Raw genomic sequence first — 20,928 nt, forward strand, 5'->3', positions numbered from 1 at the left:
AAGTTAGCCGACAATCTTATTGTTTGTATCAGTGAAAAGGGCATTTGGGCAAGAATGAGTATGAATCCAGACAAATCCAATACTTCCTCTAGAAAAATGCCTTCAAGGATTTTTTTTTTAAATGTACAGAGGGAAGGACTTGAACATCATTTTTGTACCCACATGATCAATTATATTCAGTATTGCATTTCAATATTAAGTGCTGGCAATGATTCAAAAGCAGATTCAGATGTATTTGACTTTATCATTGAAATGGGGCATACACTTCTGAAATATTCTAGGGAATAATCAATGTTACAGAGTGAAAAACACTTTGCAGTTCTTGACAGAAAGGCACTTGAGCACCAGTAACTTACAACTCCTGGAAACTGCCCAGGGGTCTTGTGTCATGGCTATGTTCTTGGTTTACTTTCGACTCTCTGATAATAAGTATTACTGATAGTAAGTATAGTGATAATATCACTAAAAGGTAATACAACTCTAGGAAAATAAAACTTCACGCTACTTTGTAGTGTGGTATAATGGAAAGAACCATAGCCTGAGAGATAGAATATCTGCATTCGAGTTGGCTTTGCTACATGATGACTCTTAAGACCTTGGGTGAGCCACTTACCTTCTTTTGACCTCTGTTTCCTTATCTTTAAGATGGTGGTATAAATCTTTAACTCCTAACCCTGGGAAACGAACTAGGGGTGGTGGAAGGGGAGGAGGGCGGGGGGTGGGGGTGAGTGGGTGACGGGCACTGAGGGGGACACTTGACGGGATGAGAACTGGGTGTTGTTCTGTATGTTGGTAAATTGAACACCAATAAAAAATTAATTTATAAAAAATAATCTTTAACTCACACAGTCATTAGACTTGAAATAATTCTCACAGAAATATTTGATAAACTAAAGCACCACATTAAAGTTATATTATCATTGCTTAATTGTATTTCTTTTTAAAAATATTTTATTTTTTAAGTAATATCTACATTCAACATGGGGCTCAAACTCACAACCGAGAGATCAAGAGTTCACATCTCTAGTGACTGAGCCAGCCAGGCACCCCTATTTCATTGTATTTTTAATGGGATTATCTTTTTAAAAAATATTTTATTTATTTATTTGAGACAGAGAGAGATAGAGTGAGAGAGAGAGAGAGAGCAAGCAGAGGGAGAGGCAGGCTCCCCACTAAGCAGGGAGTCCAACATGGGGCTCAATCCCAGGACCCCAGGATCATGACCCTAGCCAAAGACAGATACTTAGCTGACTGAGCCACTCAGGCACCCCAATTTGTAATGAAATTATATGCTAAAGAAGTCCTGTAGGTATTCTGACCTTTTACGGGAGGTATGGATTTGGGGACTAATTACATGTATATTGCTGTTTTAAGAATGATTCCTAATGACTTTAGCTTGGAGTTAGTTAGAAAGACATTACAAGAAAGTCGGGGTATGTGTCTCAGGTGTGTCAGCTGCCCCATATCTGAAAAAATCTGAATAGCTCTGATTTCTATCACTCTTGTGTATACATTATAATAATATCTATTATCTACTCAAGACAACATTTAACTAAATGTCTTGCTACTCCATTTTTTATGATATTTAAAGCATTATACACATTCAGATTAAATTGTTTATGAGTTTGCTTTTTAAGTAGTTATGAAAATAATATTTACATATTCAATTTATCTTATCAAAACTGATATTCTAACAAGAAACACTAGGGGGCATTCATTGCTTTGTTCAAAGACATTTGTATACTTTAGTTTTATACTTTCAATGCAATTTGTTCATATGGTTGAGAAATAAAATATGAAAAATTTCATATTCTAAAATATTCAGCATAGGGAAAATTCATGGTAATTACTATCAGGGCAATTTAAGAATAATATATGTTATAAAATGTAAAAATGTTGGTTAACAGATTTGTGTTTTAACATAGTTTAGATTTATATAAAATTAGCAAATCTAGGGGTTTACAAAAAAGTCAGCGTATCACTGAATACTAAACAAACAAATGTAAAAATAAAAAATAGATAGGTGGGCAACAGGGCACAAGGATACCCGATATATACTGAGGTTATAATGGAAACAAATCCTTAAATAACTTTTAATGTGACGATCTCTATTGAAATCTATCAACAAATAATACAAAATATCAAGTTTTCAGATTTTCTAGCATGGAAAAACAAATTTAACATAACATTAGATTTACCTTTATTTAAAATGCACATGAGGGGATCCCTGGGTGGCGCAGCGGTTTGGCGCCTGCCTTTGGCCCAGGGCGCGATCCCGGAGACCCGGGATCGAATCCCACGTTGGGTTCCCGGTGCATGGAGCCTGCTTCTCCCTCTGCCTGTGTCTCTGCCTCTCTCTCTCTCTCTCTCTCTCTCTCTCTCTCTGTGACTATCATAAATAAATAAAAATTAAAAAAAAAATGAATAAAATGCACATGGACTTTGAAAATATAAAAATAAATTATGGCATAGAAGTAACATTAATGAGTTAAGTGAATGTATGCATTCCTAAATTGCCATTTTATTATAAAGTATCACTGAAGTTGTTCCACTTTTATTTCCATTCTAAATCTTTATTATTATACTTTTCTATTCTTTGACACCTTATGCCATTAACTTGTTCATTTATGAATACAACTGTTTGGCACATTCTATATTCACAAGGTATTGTGCTGGGTATTATAATTCTCAAAATAGTGTGTGTATGCCACAGCAAAATGTGAACAATATTTTGAGACTAAGTACAAATCCTCAAAAACTTTTGCTATGAGATAACTTTAAAAAGCAGTAATTTCTTTTAGCCTTAATCTCTTTTGGACTGGTCATATGGCTAAATATTTATTTTCTTGATTAGACCACAATATGTAAAGTCATACTAAATTTTATATACAGGTAACTTTATAAAACTATGTGGCTTAACAAAAATCCAAGGAAACAAAATTTTCACAGCACTATTATCCATAATTTTTATATTTATATGTGAAAATTTTAAAAATTCAAGTATCATAAACATGAATTTTTTTTTTTAGTTTCAGAAGTAGAGTTTAGTGATTCATCAGTTGCATATAACACCTAGTGCTCATCATATCAAGTGCCCTCCTTAATGCCCATCACCCAATTGCCTCATTCCCCCACCTACCTCCCCTCCAGCTCAAATGAAATCAGAGAGGGAGACAAATGATAAATATGAATCTTAACAAGTTTCACTCTTGCCTTTAGAAATTCACTTTTCAGATCAAAGAAGGGTCAAAGAAAGTTAAATACATTGAAATAATATGTAGAAAGTCCTTTTAAAAGTAAAAAGTGCTGGGGCACCTGGGTGGCACAGTCAGTTAAGCATCTGACTCTTGGTTTTGGCTCAGGTCATGATCTCAGGGTCCTGAGTTCCAGTCTTGCATCATTGGGCTCCACATGCTCTGTGCAGAGTCTGCTTCAGATTCTCTCCCTGTCCCTCTACCCAGTCCTGTTTGCACACATACACCCTCTCTACAATAAATAAATCTTAAGAAAGGTATAAAGTACTGTTTATTACTGCAGAAAGTTGTTACTTTGGGGTTTGAATTCTGATTTTGATATTTATCAGCTCAGTGTTTTTTTTTAATTTTTATTTATTTATGATAGTCACACACACAGAGAGAGAGAGAGAGAGAGAGAGAGAGGCAGAGACACAGGCAGAGGGAGAAGCAGGCTCCATGCACCGGGAGCCCTACGTGGGATTCGATCCCAGGTCTCCAGGATCGCGCCCTGGGCCAAACGCAGGCGCCAAACCGCTGCGCCACCCAGGGATCCCTCAGTGTTTTTATCTGTAAAAAATAGGGATGATAACTCATTTTATGACTTCTTCCCTCCCTTTTTGCTTCACTACTTTCCTGAGAAATGACAATCTAGTTGATTGATAGTTTCTAGGTAGGTCAGAAGGCTGAAGATCAAGGGAAAGATGAAGAGCAAAGGAAAATTATGTCAAATAAGGGAAAAGTATAGAGACTTATAGAATTGTAGAAAAATGGAAGTTTCAATTGTTTTGTAACACTACTAACCTAAAAGATGAAAAAAAAAATGATGAAGGAATATTTCCATCTTGTAAGTCACTAATCTTATAATATCTTGGTTTTCAAATTTCTCTGTGTGGGTTATCTGTTTTATGGATTATTTTAACATGCTTTGGAACTACCACTGATTTCTTCTAATAAGCACCATTTCTGTTCTGTCTCCTATATTATAAATTGGTGTGGGATTAGGAAATGCAATAATAGATTAATTTAAACATAATTGGAAAAGTAATTTAGTTAACATTGCAAAGAAAAAATATGCTTTTTGGATTATTCATTGTTATTTTTTTCTTTCTGCTACTCTCTTTTTGTTACTCTCTTTATGTAGATAATTAGGAAGTTTAATAAATTTGCCCTCCTGGGTGAGGATTTATGTATGAGAGAGTAAAGCATTCACTGTTTTTATAATGAAGGGCTCTGTTTTAGAATCAGTGTTTTTGTTCAAATATTGTAGATGTGCCTAGTGTGGGAGGGGTGTGAGATGTATTCTGGGAAGTAGCTGGTGGTGACATCAGAATCCAAAAGAGCATGTTCAGTTTTAAAAAATCATACTTAATTGTATAATTACTTTGATGTGTTCTTTTATTTTTAACTTGTTTTAATCACCCAGTGCTCATCAAGACAAGTGCACTTCTTAATCCCCATCACCTATTTCACCCATCCCTCCACCCATCTCCCCTCTGTTAACCATCAGTTTGTTCTCTATAGTTGAGTCTGTTTCTTGGTTTCTCTCTCTCTTTGTCCCCCTTCAGTCATTTGTTCCATTTCTTAAATTCTACATATGAGTGATATCATATGGTATTTGTCTTTCTCTGACTGATGTATTTCACTTAGCATTATATTCTCTAGCTTCATCCACATCATTGCAAATGGCGAGATTTCATCCTTTATATGGCTGAATAACATTAAAAGGTATGTATGTTCCGTATCTTCTTTATCCATTCATCAACCAATGGACACTGGGGGGCTTCTATAATTTGGCTTTTGTAGGTAATGCTGCTATAAACATAGGGATACATGTATCCCTTTGAATTAGTATTTTTGTATTCTTTGGGTAAATACCCAATAGTGTGATGCTGGGTCATAGGGTTCTATTTTTAAGAACCTCCACACTCTTTCCCAGAGTGGCTGTACCAGCTTGCATTCTCACCAACAGTGCAAGAGGGTTTCCTTTTCTCCACAACCTCACCAATATTTGTTGTTTCCTATCTTGTTAATTTTAACCATTCTGACAGGTGTGAGGTGATATCTCATTGTAGTTTTGATTTGCATTTACCTGATGGTGAGTGATGTTGAGCATCTTTTTATGTGTCTTTTGGCCATCTGTATATCTTCTTTGATGAAATATATATTCGTAGCTTTTGCTCATTTTTTAGTGAATTATTTGGTTTTTGGGTGTTGAATTTTTAAGTTCTTTATATATTTTGGATTCTAACACTTTATCAGATATGTAATTTGCAAGTATCTTCTCCTATTCCAAAGGTTGTCTTAGTTTTGTTGATGGTTTCCTTTGCTGTGTAGATTTTTACTGTGATGTAATCCCAATAGTGAACTAAAAGCAAAAGTGAACTATTGCTTTTGCTTCCCTTGCTTCAGGGGACCTATCTAGAAAAAAATTGCTATGGGTGATGTCAGAGAAATTACTGCCTGTGTGCCCTTCTAAGATTTTTAAGGTTTCGGATCTCACATTTAGATCTTTCATCCATTTTGAATTTATTTTTGTTTATGGTGTAAGAAAGTAGTCCACTTCCATTCTTCTGCATGTTGTTGTCAAGTTTTCCCAACACCATTTGTTGAAAAGACTATCATTTTCCCATTGGATATTCTTTCCTGCTTTGTTGAAGATTAGTTGACCATATCATTGTGGATTTATTTCTGGATTTTCTATTCTGTTCTATTGATATAGGTGTCTATTTTTGTGCCAATACCATACTATTTTAATTACTACAGTTTTGTCATATAACTTGAAGTCCAGAATTGTGATGTCTTCAGCTTTGCTTTTCTTTTTCAAGATTGCTTTGGCTATTCAGAGTCTTTTGTGGTTCCATAGAAATTTTAGGATTGTTTGTTCTAGCTCTATGAAAAATGCTGTTGGTATTTTTGATAGGGATGGTATTGAACATCTAGATTGCTTTGGGTATTATAGACATTTTAAGAATATTTGTCTTCTAACCCATGAGCATGGAATGTCTTCCTACTTCTTTGTGTCATCTTCAGTTTCTTTCATCTGTGTTTTATAATTTTCAGGGTATTGGTCTTTTGTCTCTTTGGTTAGGTTTATTCCCAAGTATCTTATTATTTTTGGTGTAGTTTTATTTATTTATTTATTTTAATTTTAAAATTTTTATTTATTTATTCATGACAGACAGAGAGAGAGAGAGAGAGAGGCAGAGACATAGGCAGAGGGAGCAGCAGGCTCCATGCAGGGAGCCGGACGTGGGACTCCATCTAGGGACCCCAGGATCCCACCCTGGGCTGAAGGTGGCGCTAAACCACTGAGCCACCTGGGCTGCCTTTTGGTGTAGTTTTAAATGGGATTTTAAAAAAATTTTTATTTCTGCTACTTTATTTTTGGTGTATAGAAATACAAGAAATTTCTCTATGCTGATTTTGTTTCCTATGAATTTACTGAATTTGTTTATCAGTTCTACTTTATGTATTCATTTTTTATACTTAGATGTTTATTTAAACATCTGATCCACCAACTTTGCATTTTCTACCAACCCAGTGTGCAGAAACCTTTACAGGCTTCACAGTCTTTTGCTTAGCCTTCAAGGGAAACTCTGAAGCAGCCATTGCTGTCTTTTTTGATGTTTGCTTAGCCTCTTTGGGTTCCTTGGCAATCCTGATGGTTCTTGTTGAGCCTTTCTAACTTCAGGCTTCTGATTCCTCTTAGCCATTCTATCAGCAAGAGATGGCACCAGTGATTGTCTTTTGGAATTTGACTGCATACCAGGTTTTTGTCTTTTGAATTTCTTCGGACTGTCCCTTTTTGTGCTTTTTTCTGTAGGGGATAGTCCAGTTTATCTGCTGAGGATTCCTCTGCAAAAGGAATGATAACTGGCATTTTGCATTTAGAAATTGGAAAGCTTTCCTGTCAGTCTTGGCATTGGGTTTCCCATGTCTAGGGTAGATCTTGTACTCACTGAAACTGCACAGCTCCACCTCATGGCTATGGCAGCCAGGAAGAAGGAAAGATGGTGAAGAACTACATTGATATGTTCTTCATCATTACTTTACATTGAAATTTCAAGTAATCTGGTATTTTTAGGTTTATCAGAAAGGGGCAATAGATTTAAAAGAAGGTTGAGAAACAAATTGTAGACAGCTTTTCTTAGCACAATATGATCTTTTGTTTTGCAAATGAAAGCACTGCAGGATTCTTGGGCATACAGTATACAATTTAATCTTGTAAGTTTTTATTTATTCACAGGAGGTGGGGAGGAGTACTATATCTACTTTAGAAATGAGGTGTGTTTGGGACTGTTTTCTTTCCCCTTTAATCTTGATAATATGGTGGGCAATGCCTAGTTTTGATAACTACCATAGAAAATGAGGCATATAGAGTAATAGCATGGGACCAACAGGGCAGCTTCTCCCACAGAATCCTTTGAAAGCATTTGGGACCTTGAAAAAGTGTAAGAAACATGAATCTAAGGACACCAGCAATCCTATGGTCCATGTCTAATTGGTTCCACTGATATTTGATGGCCCCAAAACTTGCTCTTCTCCCTAAACTACTGATAGTATCATGAATTCACCTCACCCTCAGCCTGCTTGTTATTCCGTAACCAGAATCTTTAGTGATCCACCCACGTATTTCACATTGAGTACATATATTCAGCCTGGTATTTAGAGCCCTCCATATCTTACCTGCCCAATGTAATCTCTCATGAGTTCTTATTCTACTCTCTACACTTAGTTAAACCTACCAGTGTGCTTTTTCTAAGATTATACTACATTTTCTCACCTTTGCACATTTTCTCCTTCTCTTCCATTTACTAGGAATATTTTCTTCATTTCCATCTACCAGAATTCTATTAATTGTCAAGATGCATTCACATACCAAATCCTTTGTTAAGCCTTCTTACTATTGTTTGGCTGCGACACTCCCCTTTTCTGAGTTATATATTTAGCTTATGCTTTCACCAGGTTTTATGACCTGACTTATATTATAGTTATTTTATATTTTTTGCTCTGTCCTTAAAGGACAGAGCAATATCTTTCCCATAAGGTTTTGTCTTTTCATACAATGTTCAAAACAGCTTGACTTATAGAAGGTGCTCAACAAAAATTAGTTGAATTAGGGTTAATTTCCAGATCTATCCATGAACTTCCTACTGACTTATCTCTCACGCATTTAGTAGAGTTTTAGAATAATGAAATTGAAATTACAGATCACCTGAAAAGCAGGCATACTTTTAAAGATGTGTACCTCAATGATTAATTCTTCTAAAAAAGTGATTTAAGGAAATATTTTACACTCATTCATAGAACAACCAGAAATAAAACATTTTTGCATTATTTTCTTACTAATATTAGGTGACGTCAAAGACTGTTGTTCAACACATTACAGTTCTGGAAATCATATTATAAAAGAAATTGTTACAGAGGAGATCATATTTTGAAACTGTATAATTCTCAGGCACTGGATATATGCCTGATCAAGGACTTTGGCATGCTATTACTACCAATATATTTTTAAAAAGCAAGTCTATAAATTCAATAACTCTTTTTAAAAAAAATATTTATTTTTTTATTTGAGAGAGTGAGTGTAAGCACGCATGAGTGCACATACAAGTGCGCATAAGCCAAGGGAGGGGCATAGGGAGATAGAGACAAGCAGACTTGCTGGTGAGTGGCAAGAACTGGATTCGGGCTCCATCTCAGGACCCTGAGATCATTATCATTATCAGGGTCTCAGGACCCTGAGATCATTTCATCTTGAGATGAAATCAAGAGTTGGATACTTAACCCACTGAGTCTCCAAGTCCCAATTCAATAACTCTTAGTGGTCATATTTCAGAATTTAAATATACTCTTGGTCATACAGAATCATCTATTCTTAATTTCCACAGTTTCTTAGATGAAGAACCGAGATTCAGAGAGCATAAGTGACTTGCTCAAGATCTTAACAGCAGGTGTGTGGCAAAGCAGTTAGGGAAACTTTTTTTTTTTTTTTTTTTGATTCTCAGTTAAATAGTTTCTTTAGGAGTTCATAATATCTTTTCAACAAAATATACAAAGTGAGATTAAAGATACTTGACCTATTCATTTTACCAGGATTTAACATGATGTGCCATGAAGTGTAAATATAACCCATTAGACAGTCCTATAGTTTACATTTTACTTAGCTAAACATTACTTTAGCTTAATATGTAAAATGTTCAATTAACAAAAAAATCTACTTGACTCACTAAACTGCAAGTTCTTAGAAAACTGACTTAGCCCCACATCTCTTTCAAAAGCAGTATATTTCAAAAGATTTTGAAATAATTCCATTTCTCCCTCTAGATTTTTCTACAGTAAACTATGCATTAAATTTATTCTTGTGAACATTCTTTTTTTTTTTTAAAGATTTTATTTATTTATTCATCAGAGACATACACACACAGAGAGGCAGAGACACAGGCAGAGGGAGAAGCAGGCTCCATGCAGGGAGCCAGACGCGGGACTCGATCCCGGGACTCCAGGATCACACCCCGGGCTGAAGGTGGCGCTAAACCACTGAGCCACCCTGGCAGCCCTAGTTGTAGATTTTTAAAAAACTCTTTCCACTGCCTCTTTGAGTGACAACTTGGTATAGAAAACTGAAATAGTGAGTAAAAGCCTTGAGAAATGAGATGCAGCTTATTATTAAGCAGGTTGAAGCAGCAGAGCAGAGTACTGAATAGCAGGTTTGCCTTTAATTTTCACTTGGGGTAACCCATTCATTAAGCTTAAATCATGTATATAAAGGATTTATTGAAATCTTCAGCCATAGGAACAACCTGAAGTTGGACAAATTATTTTATTTTATTTTTAAAAAGATTTTATCTATCTATCTATCTATCTATCTATCTATCTATCTATCTATTTATTTATGAGAGACACAGAGAGAGACAGAAACATAGGCAGAGGAAGAAGCAGGCTCCCTACAAAGAGCCTAATGTGGGACTCAATCCCAGACTCGGAGATCACAACCTGAACCAAAGGCAACACTCAACTGCTGAGCCACACAGGTGTCCCTAGGCAAATTTCTTTAATAAATAAACTTCATAAGATGAGGCTTAAAACCAGTGGTGTGCTGGGTAATATATAGGGTAGGAGGAACCGCTGGTTTACAGCACCTGCCAATTTCTATGGTGTAAATGCTTCCACAACTGCCAAACTCAAAAAAAAATGATGAATATTTAGCAATTGGCACTCCAACAAGCCAGTTGCAGCACACTAGCACTTAAAGACCCACTCCCACATCCAATTAGTGAAGCCCAGGAAGCATTCTCTGTTTTCTTGTATAGGCAATCAACAGCCAACACCACATCCTCCTCTATCTCCACCACAACTGCCACCAAGTATTAGCTGTGAACAATGGACCAGGTCCTGTGCTAGGAACTTTATGATCTTTCTTCACATCCTCACAGACACCTCTGAGGCAGGTATTAATGTTTCCATTTTACAAATGAGAAAACTGGTGCTTAACTATCTCAAACAGTGAGTTAAATAGTGAGTAATTGGCAGGGCCAGCATAGAAAACAAATCTTAAGGTAGCTTCAACGTAGGAAGGCTTTGAAGCCAAAATCTGTAGCAAACATCTTGTCACTTGGAGAATAAAGAATCAGACTTAGTAAAGTTCTTAGGGACTTCTGAGAATTTTTCAAAACCAAAAAACTATCATGCAAAACTTATAATGTGTCCTATTACTTTCAAACTTTAGCTGGCATGGAAGTGTCATAAGTACCCTTAATATATCGTTTAATGTTTTAAGTTTTTTTTTTTAAGATTTATTTATTTATTTTATTTTATTTTTTTTTTAAATTTTTTTTTTAATTTTTATTTATTTATTATAGTCACAGAGAGAGAGAGAGGCGCAGAGACACAGGCAGAGGGAGAAGCAGGCTCCATGCACCGGGAGCCCGATGTGGGATTCGATCCCGGGTCTCCAGGATCACGCCCTGGGCCAAAGGCAGGCGCCAAACCACTGCGCCACCCAGGGATCCCCTATTTATTTATTTTAGAGAGAGACAGAGAGAGAGAGTGAGAGAGAGCATGAGTGGGAGGGATGGGCAGAGGAAGAGGGAGAGGATCTGCACCAAACTCAGCGTGAAGCCTGACATAGGGCTGGATCCCACCACCCTAAGACCACAACCTGAGCTGACATCAAGAGTTGGATGCTTAACTGACTGAGGCACCCAGGCACCTTTTAATTTTTTAGATTTTAAAAATATTTGTGTTCTTCATTTCTTCTGAAGTTTTAATCAGTGGATTTGGAGACTGTATAGAAAAATATCCTATTTAACATAATGTGTATAAAATAAGTGGCATATTTGGGCAATAAAAACTGAATAAAAATATCTATAAAATATTTTTTTTTGAGAGCAAGAAGTAGTTTCCCAATCAGAAATAGATCCTGACAAAGAAATGAGATTTTACTTATTTGGGAAATAAGTATACTGATGCCAGAGTGCTTAACCATATGTTACTTGATTTTTCCCATTTATTCAATTATTATGATTAATTATGCAAAATCCATACAGTTAATGAATTATTCTTTAAGGCTGATGAGTATTTCATGCTTTATGAACCTTTCAGCTAAAAATATGTAGATCTGAGCCATCAGGGAAATTACTTCAATTAAGTTAATCCTTCTCATATATACATAATATATGCTTGTGGTGTGATCTGGAATCCATTTTTATCATAGAAATAGCATCTGAGATTTTAAAAATATTAAGACCATTAAAATACATAACTTATTTTTAGAACTTGGAAAATTGCATAAATCCTAGGTCTCACTTACAGATTGTCCACTTATTTGCATGGTATAAAGTTACTTAACCAGAGAATGGGATTTAGTCATGTGTGCCCTATGTTTCCATTCCAAATGTACAACTATTCTGAAAGTGAGTTATAGGTTTATATCACACAGAGTTACTTGGTTACTGCCTGAAACTGATTTTGACCATCTGTTCAACATAATAAAATGGATATTTATAAAATATATAATAACCTAAGTACAGTATGACTGGTTTCACTATTGATTCTTACTTTTTAAGTGCATCAAACTGCTTATCAAATGGAAAAAAGATGGACTCATTCATTTAGCACATTTACTGATGTTTGCAGATCATGACATTGTGTATTTTGAACACTAAAACACAACCACTTTACTTCATGTGGACGTTATAAGTAATATATTTTTATTAACTTCACTTTTGAAGTCCAGGCCTAAATTTCTAATTGTCATTCATATAGTGTTAACTATGTGTGTGCCCCACAGGCATCTCCAACTTGGTAAGACACTTGACTTTCTCAGCTGTGTCCACCCCTTGGCCATCTAAGTTCCAATTCTAAAGGAATCACATTTATAAACTATCTCATGGTGGGTTATTTCTAATCTTGCTCATTATTTAATGTAGATGGAGAATCCTCATTTTATAATTATTTCTAATGCCCAGAACCATTCACTTTAGAAGACAGAAGGAACTCTATAAATAGCCCAATTCTTTTATCTGAGGCAAATTTTTAATAGACTTTTAAAAACCTTCTCTTCAAATCTGTAGTTGTTCTTAGGTACTGCAATGGTGAATATACAATGGCATATCTGATCTAAGTTTATAAACAATTATATATACTCAATGGAAGAACAAAAAACTGATTAAACCTTGCTGTGTTATTAGTATCCTGTTAAACTTTCCAGAAAAAGAATAGCACACATGACTTTATAAGTAATCAGTTTACATACTCTTCCTCAGTGTGAAATTATTATTTTCTCATCAATACAAAGTCATTAAAGACATTTTTCATCTAACCACGTCTGGGTAGATGTGTGTGAACACATAGGCGTGTGTGTGAAGTCTTTTTGTTTAGGTGTGATATTACATTATAAATAAAAATAGTCCACTTAAAATAATCAGTCCAATGGAAAGATTGGTATCATAGAAGTCCTTGGATTGCCTGGATAATGAGACACTTTTTTTAAAATTTATTTTTTATTGGTGTTCAATTTGCCAACATATAGAATAACACCCAGTGCTCATCCCCTCAAGTGCCCCCCTTAGTGCCCGTCACCCAGTCACCCCCACCCCCTGCCCACCTCCTTTTCTACCACCCCTTGTTCATTTCCCAGAGTTAGGAGTCTCTCATGTTCTGTCTCCCTTTCTGATATTTCCCACTTAATGAGACACTTTGAAATACTGCCAGCACTGTTGGAGAAAGATTTGGGCCATCTTGGTTACACTTTGTTTAGCACACAAGCTGAACAAATGCTCCCAGTATGGTTGGTTCTGAATGTAATTTTTCTTATCTTAGTCATGAAACAGGTCTTCAGTCAAGCATGATTCCAGCTACTTGCTCAATTTTAGGCTATGTGAGATTAGTCAGCAAGAAGAACATCACCTAAATATCTTAAAAATCATGGATAAAGTTATAAGAAGAAAGCAACAAGAATAGTATTTTGGACTTTTTGTTGGGTGAACCTTTCGACCTAGTATGTATGCTTCTGAGAACATAAATGTATCTGTCAGGGTTCGACCAGAGAAACAGAACCAGTAGAATATCTATAGAGGATACTAATTGCAAGGAATTGGTTTGTGGGTTGTGGAGTTTGGCTAGGCAAGTCCAAAGTCTTTCCCTGTCGGGCAAGCCATCAGGAAGGACAGGCTGGAACTTTTGGACATTGTATGAGCAGAAGCTGTAGTCCTTAGGAGGAATTTCTTCTCCAAGGAAAGCCTCAGTTCTACTTTGAAGACCTTTCAATTGATTGAGTGAAGTTACCCAGAGTGTCTAGGATAACTTCCCTTACTTGAAATCAATTGTTTATGACTTTAATCACATCCACGAAATGCCTTCAGAGCAACACCTAGATTAATGTTTGATTGAATAATGGGACCGTAGGCTAGCCAGGTTGATGTATCAAAAAACTATCACCATGGGGCAACTGGATGGCTCACTCAGTTGAGCATCTAACTCTTAATTTTGGCTCAGGTCACGATCTCAAGGTCCTGGGATGGAACCTTTTGTCCGGCTCCACGCTGAGTGTGGAGTCTGCTTGTCTCTCTCTTGCTGCCCCCCCCCCCCGCCCCCACTCCCTGGTCTCTCTCTCTCTCTCTCTCTCATAAATAAATAAATAAATAAATAAATAAATAAATAAATAAAATCTTAAAACACACACATACACACACACACACATAACACTGACCTAGGGAAAATAGCCTAAATACAGAAAAAGCTTCACACACAAATTGATTCACTTTCACTAAAAAAACCTGTAAATATGTATAATATTGAGTAAAAGGCAAGTGGTTAAGTTATGACCCATTTATATGATGGACATTATGCTATTAAGCAATATTTTAAAATTATATGGAGGATATAACAATTTTTATGATGTCAACTAAAAATCAGGAGACAGAGTGTCTGATTATAACTTTGTAATCATTTGAATGGAAAAAAATGAATATTTAACAAAATGTTAGAAAAGATAACCTGGGGTGGTATTACTACTGCTGGTTTTCTTTCCTTCTACATTTACATTTTTCAAATTATCTCTAAGAAGCATGTATTACTTTTGTAATAGGAAAAAAATAACATTCTAAAAATGATTGTTCTGAATTTTTAAAAAGATTTTATTTATTCATAAGAGACATACAGAGAGAGGCAGAGACATAGACAAAGGGAGAAGCAGGCTCCTCGCAGGGAGCCCGGTATGGGACTCTATCCCCGGACCCCGGATCACTCCCTGAGCGGAAGGCAGATGCTCAACCGCTGAGCCACCAGGCATCCTGATTGTTGAGGCATCAGAATTTTTAAAATATGCTAGACATTTATTTTTATCAAGACAATTGATTTTCTATTTTTTTGCCAGTAAATTTGTTATAAGGACATTTAAACTTTTATGCCATGGTCATTCTCATAATAAGGCAGGAATATACAACTTTCTTGGTATCCTTTTATAAAAGGCAGAAGAAAAAATAAAGGTCTCAGATTTTAGTGTTTCTTCATTACAGGTGAAAACAGGAAATTCTCAGGCCAACTTATTTGTATATTATTTGTATATTTTTATTCTGCTGTCATAAAACCTGCAGGACAGGGGCACCTGTATGGCTCAGTCGCTTGATTTTCTCTCAGGTTATGGTTTCAGGGTCATGACATGGAGCTGTGTTGGGGGCGGGGCAGCTGTGCTCAGCGGGGAGTCTGCTCTCCCTCTAATCCTCCCCCTGCTTGTGTGCTCTCTTTTTCTAAGATAAATAAATAAATCTTAAAAAAAAAAAAACTACAGGAGAAAAGTTCAGACTTATAACAGGTGAATTCCTTAGTGCAAATTCTACTTTATTTCAACTGACAAAAATATTCCTTGAAGTGAATCATTATTGCAGGTGTGATCACATAGAAAGGTTGTATGTACCCCTTTAGGATATTTCATGTTTCATTTTCAGTGAAAAACGCACAATACAAAACTGTATACTCTGTATGATCCTAACTATGTATAAAGTGTATGTTTGTCTGTGCATATGTCTGTGCCTGTGTGTATTTGTGTGTGTGTGTGTGTATGTAATACAATAAATTGTTAACAGTGATCATGTGTGGGTGGTAAAATTATTGTTATATATTCCTTCTTTATTTTCCAAACACTGCAGTGCATTACCATTAAAATCATACAAGCATTTTTAAAAAAAATAGTCTTTAAAAACTCACTTAACTTTTCAAAATGTACATATAACTTTTTGGTATGCATCTGGTATGTAAACAGAATCTATAATGTATTATGTAAAAAAGAATAAGGGAACTTTTGTACTTTGTAAATGGGATGCAGAAAATGATGTAGGTGGAACTCAGGGTTTTTGTAACAAGAACTAAGAATATTTGGTTTATAATGATGCCTTATAGATGAGCATTCAATAAATGTTCAGTGAATGAATGATGTCCAAATGCCCCTGCCTCCAAATGTCCAAATGTGATATGCCACCTCTTTCCAATCTTATTGACCTTTACCACCTACTACTACTAAACTTCTCTGTTTTCCCTCCTAGGCTGAAAACTTCTTGTGGGCTGAAGCTGCTTCAGATATATCCATTGATTCTGGTATCTAGCCCCAAACTCAGGACATACAGATATCCAGTAAAGGGTTGCTTAAATAAGCCATTGTATCTATCATTGGCAAAATGGTGAATATAAGAGAATGTCTATAAACATAAGCATTCTTCCTTATGACTGCTTTTTTGTTTGTTTTAGCATCAAGAATTCTTATTTGTTGAAGTAATTAGCAGAACAGTGCAGAAAGAGGAAAGAACCATAGGACTAAGCTGTGATATTAGGAATTCTTTGAAAAGGTGTCTTCCTGCCAGATTTTGACCCCTCTTTTTGCCAGCAGGAACATAATAAAGTCGATTCTCTATTTGGGAGCACAACTGAAAATAATTCTCTTTACAAGTTTTCCTTGGATCTGGAATTAAATTTATGACACTTGCTTAGACTATGAGAGCAAAATAAATTCAATTCCTGGTTGTTAACTTAAAACTTGAGGAAAAAAATCAGAAAATTTTATTGTGCATAAAACAAAAAGTGATTGTATCTCTATGTTATGGGTTAATCCCCCATCAAAATCCATTTCTCCTCCAGGATTCTGTTCAAAGAGTAGTAAGTAGCCCCTTTAAAGGGGAAAAGGCAGCAGGACTCCAGGCAGCATGGAGATGGGCTTCCACACTGCCTCAAGACTCACAGCTCACAGTTTTCTCCTCTTTACTTCATAGCAGGACCTCTAGAGTTGAGAATCTTCACAAAGTGGTTGAGTAAATTCTAGCCCAGCCTAAAACGCTCTTTCCTGCCACTCTTCCTATAACCAGTCAAACATATGCTTGAGTTAAAACTATTCCTTCTCACTAAAACTAGAAAAAAAAAAGAAAGGAAAAAAAATGTGCTTGTCAGTTGAAATAATTAAGGCTCCTAATAGATAGTATACAGATTTTTAGGAAAGGAGTAACAGATTACCCTTTTAATCTTTGATCCACTCTTCATGAGTCTTTATTTCTTTTTTCTTTTTTTTTATTTATGATAGTCACACACACAGAGAGAGAGAGAGGCAGAGACATAGGCAGAGGGAGAAGCAGGCTCCATGCCGGGAGCCTGACGTGGAATTCGATCCCGGGTCTCCAGGATCGCGCCCTGGTCCAAAGGCAGGCGCTAAACCGCTGCGCCACCCAGGGAACCCCATGAGTCTTTATTTCTTTGTTTCCTCTCTCTTTCCTTCCTTCCTTCCATTCATTCATTCATTCATTCATTCAACTGTCAAATGTTTACTGAGTTCCTACTATACACCAGGCATACTTCTAGACTCTGGGGAATCAGATAGGAACAGGAACAAAATCTTCCCATTTATGGAACATACTTATAGCAAAGGGCATGAACAAGAACAAACATATATGTAATATATGGGAGTATTTATTGTCCCATATATCCCTGAGGATATAGGGATAAGAACTGATAAGAGGGAGGATTGTGGACAGGGAAGGCTCTTCTCATGGGAGACTTGTATGAAGTGAGGGAATAGGACCTGTGAACATCTAGGGGAAGGATATTCCAGGAAGAGGGAACAGCTCTGTGATGGGATTGTGCATTGTGTTCTCAGTGGAATAACGAGGAGACTACTGAGGCTGGGGAGGGCTGGGGACAGGGAGTGTTGCAGGAAATAAGCTCAGAGGTGTGAGGATAGGAGAAGAGATCATTGTGTTTGACTGTGTATGTTCTGTACCTCATTGGGTTAAATGGAAGTTGAGAACTCAGTTGTTAGTTATGGTGACCGGCATTTAACCATGATGATCTTATTTATCTGAGAATAGTTTACAAGTGAACAACATGTATACTTTTAAAGCTAAAGTGCTCTGATTAAATTGAAAGTGTAGGGGCAGATTTTGTGCTTGCACAGTATTTTAAATGTGAAATATTTGAATTAAATAGAAGAAACTATAGTAAACCTCAGGTAACATCCTATCTCACAGGATGAGTCAACTGTGATTTAGAAGGGATAATCATAATAATACAACCATAGCTATAACATTCTGTGTCAAGCACTTTGTTGAGTGCTTTATACATTTAATTCCCATGACAACTCTGTTGGGTAGGCATATTACCCTCGTTTTTAAGATAAGGACACCCAAAATGAGAGAAGTAAAGTAACTTAGACAAGACCAGAGTCCCAATAAACAGCAGACACATGATTCAGAGGCAGAGTCAATCTTCCTCTTGCCTGACAGCAGGATTGCTATAAACAGAAGTTTTCTGACAATTAATGTTTTTGTTTAGATACTAAAAAATCCAGAATCCAGGCTCCTTGAGTTTTGGGACAAGGCCTTCTAATTTTCCTTGCTTGAGTCCAAAGCCGGGGTTTTTGACCACTATACTCTACTGCTTCAAAGTGATAATGTGTTCCAAGGTGATAGCTGGAACAGTTGGAACTATTATGGAACCAGTTATGAAATCAGTTATGGAAAAGGCCACAACCCAAAACTGTTAGGCTCTTAGCTTGGTGTTCTTTACAGGAGGCCACTCCATTCTTTGATCGCCCCCCCCCCCCTCAACTCTTCCAACCAGCAAGCTCTCAACTACTCAGGGAAGTAAAGGGATGTTGAAGCCTTTTTCTCTTAATCGCTGCTACAGTCCTGCCTTCTGATCACCAGTTCCTCTGACAGAACCAACCATGAGCGATTACTTGAATTTTGGTCAAGGTCAGCTTCACCTTTTTCACTTGCCCTAAATTACTTTGGATGTTGGTCTAGGAATGTTTCCAAATCAAACTACACAAAGATTAGGGAAAATAATTCTATCAGTAAAAAAAAAAAAATTTTTTTTCCTGAAGAGTTATTAACTAGGGGAGAAACTGGAGGAAAGACAGAACACAGTTAATGGAGCAGATCATACTGTTCTGCCAGAAATTCTTCCTTGTTTTTAATTCTTTTCTTCTCTCCAGAGACAACATTTTAAAGAACATTTAGAAGGAAGACATAAAAGGCTAACATCTTTGGAGAAGAGAAATATGTGTTATCTGAGCAGAATAACCTGGACCATCATTTGCAAATGACATAATAATCATCAGAAATGCTGAAACCAAAGAATAGCTGGTTTTAGTCTTCCAAAGTTTTCTTTGAGTTTTTGCCGTGTCTTTGTTTTGTTTTCCTTGTGGGAGAAGACCATCATGCACACATCCCAAAGGATTCAGGATAGTTGGCTTGTTCTTTCTCTGTCCACACCTGGCTAAATACTCTTTGGCACTATACAGCTTGGGTAATACTTGGATTTATTGACCAACGGGATAGGAGTGACTGTATTGAAAGAATACATTCAATCATTTTCCAGAAAGTCAAATGAACAAGAATATTCCAAAGAGTTAGGAATCATGAAAATTAGAAAATTGACTTAGCAATACCACATCTAGACATTTATACTCAGGAAGTAATGAAACAAGTAAACAAAGTTGTAAATGCAAAGCTGTTCATCAAAGAGTTGTCTCCATTAGCAAAAATAGGGAACAGCTTAAATATATATGGAAACATTTAGAGGAATTAAAATTAAAAAAAATATTTTATTTATTTATTTGACAGAGAGAGAGAGAGAGATTGAGAGAGCACAAGCAGGGGGAGCGGCAGGCAGAGGGAGAGGGAGAAGCAGACCCCCTGCTTGGCAGGGAGCCCAATGAGGGGCTAGATCCCAGCACCCTGGGATTATGATCTGAGCTGAAGGCAGATGCTTAACCCATGGAGCCACCCAGAGTCCCCTAAAAATGTTTTTAAAATAAATTATGTGAGTGATGTCAACATTATGGTGAAATAGGATGGTTCTAGATATGCAAATCAATAAATGTGACACACCACACTAATAGAATGCAAGATAAAAATCATATGATCAAAAAAATCTTCAAATTAAAAAAAGCAAATGATCATTTTAATAGATATACAAAAAGCATTTGACAGAATATAGCATCATTTCATGATAAAAACCCTCAACAAGTTAGGTAAAGAAGAAACAACCCTTAACATAATAAAGACCATATATGACAAACCCACAACTAACACCATACTTTATGGTGAAAGATTGAAAGCTTTCCCTCTAAGATCAGGAACAAGACAAGGGTGCTCACACTCACTACCCCTATTAATGTAGCACTGGAAATCCTACTCAGAGCAATTAGTCAAGAAAAAAAGGTATATGAATTAGAAAGGAAGAAGTAGAATTGTATTTGTTTGCAGATGATATCATCTTGTATACAGAAAATCCTAAAGACTCCACCAAAAAACTGTTAAAACTAATCAACTATTTCGGTAAAGTTGCAGGATACAAATCACAGAAATCAGTTGCGTTTCTAGACACCAATAATGAACTATCTGAAAAATAAAGAAGACAGTCCCATTCACAATAGCACCAAAATACTTAGTAATCAATTTAACCAAGGAAGTGAAAGATATGTACCCTGAAAAACTATAACATGTTGATGAAATAAATTGAAGACACAAACAATAATTTGTTGTGTTTATATATTCTGTGTTCATGAATTAGGAGAATTAATATTGTTAAAATGTCTATACATCCCAGAGCTATTTATACAGTCAATATAATACCTATTAAAATTGCAGTGGCATTTTTCACAGAAATAGATAAAACAATCCTAAAATTTGTACAGAGCCACAAA

At 36.1% G+C, this 20,928-nt stretch overlaps 1 pseudogene; it reads right to left on the minus strand.

Annotated features, from left to right (window-relative positions):
- Positions 1 to 6,734: 6,734 nt before the first annotated feature.
- LOC100687837 overlaps positions 6,735 to 20,928 on the minus strand; it is a 99,374-nt pseudogene continuing 85,180 nt past the window's right edge.

This window comes from Canis lupus, chromosome 19, assembly GCF_011100685.1.
Source record: "Canis lupus familiaris isolate Mischka breed German Shepherd chromosome 19, alternate assembly UU_Cfam_GSD_1.0, whole genome shotgun sequence".
NCBI classification, from domain to species: domain Eukaryota; kingdom Metazoa; phylum Chordata; class Mammalia; order Carnivora; family Canidae; genus Canis; species Canis lupus.